The sequence below is a fragment of the Microtus ochrogaster genome, chromosome 10 (assembly GCF_000317375.1).
Source record: "Microtus ochrogaster isolate Prairie Vole_2 chromosome 10, MicOch1.0, whole genome shotgun sequence".
Taxonomy (NCBI): domain Eukaryota; kingdom Metazoa; phylum Chordata; class Mammalia; order Rodentia; family Cricetidae; genus Microtus; species Microtus ochrogaster.
In genome coordinates, this window is record NC_022016.1 from 57236189 (window position 1) to 57241221 (window position 5033).

The window sequence follows — 5033 nt, forward strand, 5'->3', positions numbered from 1 at the left end:
ATGTTTGTAAGTCCTGACTGGGGCTGGGAATTGTAGCTCAGTTGGTAAAGTACTTGCCCAGCATGCCCAGAGCCCTGAGTTCAATCCTCACCACCAAATAAACCCAGCTTTGTTTGAGACAACTGTAATCTCAGCTCTTAGGAGAAGATGGAGGAGAGAAGATTAGGGTTTAAGGTCATTCTTAATTACATATCGCGTTCAAGGCTACCCTGGGATATAGAAGACCCTGTAACGAAAAGGCGGTTGGAGAGACGGCTCATTAAGACAGCTTGTTTGAGGTTGGGCCCCACATAAACCCAGGTATGAAGTAATGGGTCACTAAATAAAACCCTCAATGCCAAACGTGGGGTATTTGCATAGGAGTTATTGGTCAGGAAGAACCCCAAAGCCTCCAAAACAGTACAGACTCTTCCCATTACTCCTGGCTGCCCACTAGAGCAATGGTTCATGGCTGATTTGGCAAGAACCTATTTCTGAAGATATGTAAGGTGAGAGATACAGAGAGATCAAATTGGGATTGAGCTGGAAGCTTCCAGCTGCTAGCTCGCTTGCACAATGTCAGGTGGTGCTCTGTGGAGTGTCGGGGGATAAAGGCACCGACAGTCTAATGAAGCTGTGAGACTCCATGAGATACACCAACCCGCCAAGCAAGCTGTGCCCACTGGTGCCACAGTCAAATGAGGTTGTAGGGGTAACAGCCACTTCCACGACTGGACTTGAGGCCCACTCCACAGAAACCAGTAAACCCAGTCAAAAGTCCATGACTGAAAAGGGCTCAGGTCTAGGAAAGAACTTGCCACTTCAACCTAGCAGAAATTACCATAGTATCAGACCATCTTCTTAGTATCTATGATGATGCCCACAACAAAGGCTGGGGGCTCAGCTCTACTCAGAGAAGCCTGTCTGTGTACTAAGTGGAGGTGAATGCAGTAACCCATGGCTGCACAAGATGCTGAGAATGAGGGGTGGTGGAGGGCTCCCTCCTAAACGAGACATTTAAACCATCCCCATAAGGCCCAGTGAGCGCTTCGGAAGAGACACAAGAGAGTGTACGAGCTGGAAAACAGGAAGAAAGACCACAAACTTCCACCTTCTAAGCATGATGCAGCTATGACAACAGTGACAAACTCACGACAGCCGTGTCTATGGGCCCGTGACCCACACAAGTCAGGCCCACTCAGCAGTCAGCCGTGATTGGGGAGGGGCCCACAGATCACTACTATTTATTGATCTGTATGCTCCATTGATCTATTTAAGAGGGGGGAGACATGGTATCTAATCCTGTACCCACTGCTGAGCCCTTCGGGTCTAAAGAACAGTTCCCAATCTGTGGGTGCACAGTTGACCCTATCTGTGGGACACAAATAACACAAAAAGTCACGAATATGAAAAGGATATTTGTAGGGAGAAGGAGGGCTAGCAGGAGTAGGGGAAGACAGGAGAAGATATGAGATGAGAATGATAAGAACACATTACATACATGTTTGTATGTTTATGTGTACAAGTATACATGAAATTAAGACAAAAATTATTAATGCAAACAATACTTTAAAAAAGATAGGCATGGGCCCGGAGAGATGGCTCTGTTCTTCCCAAAGACCTGAGTTCAGTTCCCAGCGCCCATGTTGGACCTCCCTTAACCACCTGTTACTCCAGCTGCAGAGGGACCCATCACCTCTGGTCTCTACACACTGCATTCAAGTGCTCAAGCCCACCCACAGTTTTAAACACACAGAATTAAAATAAAATGGAATCTTTTTTTAATTATTAAAAACCAGACATGACCAGGTGCACACTTGTAGCCCCAGAGTTGCGATGGCCACCAGCCTAGCTCCGGGTTGAGAAGAAGCCCTATCTCAAGGGACAGAGACAGAGAACAGAAAAACTGACAGACATCCTCAGGTGGCCTCGCCACGCACACAGGAGACCACACACACCTTCACACAGACACACAGCTGCCGTGGGCCGTGCCAGGGGAGCAGCGAGTTGCAGTTGATCTTCCAGGCGACAGCCCAGCAGAAGGGAATCCTCTGAAGGGCCAAGCTCATTCAGGCAAGGCCACGGGACTGCAGACCCTGGAATGTCTTTTGCTTCTGCTGTGCCTTTACATGTTTGCTATAGTTCTCTTTCTCTGGTACCCAGCATGGGGTGAGTGGATGTGGGAAGCTCCACTGCCTGTGATATAGTGTATTTATCTCCTGGAAACATCCATTCTACTGGGCATTTTAACCCATAGATTGTCAAGAAGATGACCCCTCCCTAAGCTGTACTGTCTAGTTTGATTTTTTTAAAAAAAGTTTTGATGAATAGAAATAAATACAAGGATATGCTTCACACTCAGGGCCTGTGAGCTCCACCTAAGGAGCTGCATGGATTGCAGTTCGAGTTAATGATGAACAGCTGAGTCCCAGTAGCCCAGCTAGTTTAAATTCTTTTAACCTTAATGTCAGGAGATGTGTTCACAGGTCTCTGAGTGCGTCACGGTTAAAACAAAGCTTTGAAAATAACGAAGTTAAGCCAGGCGGTGGTGGCACACGCCTTTAATCCCAGCACTCGGGAGGCAGAGGCAGACAGATCTCTGTGAGTTCGAGGCCAGCCTGGTCTACAAGAGCTAGTTCCAGGACAGGAACCAAAAGCTACAGAGAAACACTGTCTCGAAAAATAAAAAAAAAAAAAAAAAAAAAAAGAAAAGAACAAAGTTAAACTAGGATGATTTTGTTAAATAACTTTGAGGTGGAAAAACCCAAGAAGACAATCTAAAGTTTCAGAGAGGCACATAGCCGAATAAGGAACTCATTAAGGTCAGGGAACAAGAACAAAGCGGCCCAATTATTACTGGCTGACGTACTCTCCTTGCTAAGTTTGGTTGGTGACCAAAGGTGATGATTAATTCCTTATACCCATTTCTGCCTTCAGTCTCCTGATATTAAAAAAAAACAACTATTAATTAATGGATATGTACCCTAAAGATTTAAAGTAGAACTGACAGATTCTTTTCATATATGAAAGTTTAGGTTTGTGATTCTTTTAAAATTCCTTATAAGATTCCCTTTTAAGATCAGTAATAAAGTGATTGGCCTTTTCTCTGTAACTGCAAAATGCAGCCTGCCAGAAAAGACCTGACAAGAGCACCTTGCTTGCCCACACGGTTAATCTATAACAAGTTGCTTGGGTATGAATGCATGTAGCTTCTTGGGATAATGTGTCTTTTACCTGTAATACATACAATGTTTACTCACGTGAGGAAGACGGAAAACATGTCTTTCCCTATAATCATTCGCTTGAGAAATGAAATGCAAGCGCTTTGATTCTTGTACTGCCTGGAAGAGTCTGTTAGCGTGCAAAAGCTATAAGACAGCATGAGAGGATGGAGAGAAAGAGAGAGAATAAAAAAGAAAACCATCGAGAGAGTTCAGTGAGCGCTTTTCGCTAACCCCCTCAGATAGAAAAATCTAGCTTAGCAGACTCCGTGGATTCCTACCAAAGCCCTGTGCTGCTGAAGGCTGGCCCCCAAGAGAGTGGTACACAGACACACAGACACACACAGAGACACACACACACAGACACACACAGAGAGAGACACACATACACAAACACACACACAGAGACACACATACACAAACACACATACACAAACACACACACAGACACACAGAGAGAGACACACAGAGACACACATACACAGACACACATACACAAACACACACACAGACACACAGAGAGGGACACACAGAGACACACATACACAGACACAGACACAGACACACACAGAGAGAGACACACAGAGAGACACAGACACACACAGACACACACACAAAGACACACACACACATAGACACACACACAGAGATACACAGACACACACACAGACACACACACAGGCACACACACACAGACACACACACATATACACGCTAGTACCCAGCCTTCTTTCTGTGACCTCACTCATCCTTCTCCACCACTTGTCCTGCATCTCCACAGCCCCTCCCCCCAGCAGGGAAAGGCTCTGTCCCTGGTCCCTGGCTAATGTTGTCCTCTCCTTCAAGCTTGATTTCCTTGACAGTCGTCAGGACACTTGACTCTCAAAACTATATTTTGAATTTTTCACTATGATAGAGTATACATCATATTAAAACCACCTTCTTGGCTATTTTGGCATAGCATGCAGCTCCATTAGTTACGCTCCCAATGCTGTGCAGCCATCACCACTATTTCATTCCAGAACATTTTCATCATGCCTAGCAGAAACTGTACCCATTAAGCACTAAGCCTCATTCACCCCTCAACCCATACACTGGTCACCTCTAATCTAGTTCCTGTGTCTACAGGTTTGCCTACACTTGACATTTCCTAAAAGTAGGGCCATACAGTACGTGTCCTTTAACAGGTCCATTTGACTTAGGGCCTAAGTCTTAGGCAAGGCCTTCACAATTCCTCCACACTGTAGCCCGTAGCAAAGCCTGCTCCCTTTGTACTGATGCATGAAATCACAGCAGCAGTGGTCGGTCAGATCTGTAATCCCAGCACTCAAGAGACTGGGGTAAGACAGCTACCCTCTGACCCAGATCAGCCTGGGTTACACAATGAGATTCAGTCTTTAAAAATCCATTGCCTGTTTATACCCAATTTTGTTTCTTTACCCAGACAGACAGACAGACAGAGCCTGGGTTACACAATGAGATTCAGTCTTTAAAAATCCATTGCCTGTTTATACCCAATTTTGTTTCTTTACCCATTCACCCTTTGGCAGACATCTGGGTCGTGTTCACTGTTTGGCTACCATGAGCAGCATTGCTGTGGAGATTCCCATACAAGGGTTGGTTTGCATCCCTGGGTTCCATCCTCTGGGGCATACACCTAGGAGAGAATCTGCTGGATCCTGTGGGAAGCCTGTTTACCTTTGGAGGAGCTGCCAAACTGTCTTCCACAAGCACCGCACCCTTTTAGATTTCCATCAGCAATGCAGGAGAGTTCTAATCCTCCATTCTCCCACCCAGAGGCCTGGTCCACCTCTGCAATTGTCTCTGAATGTT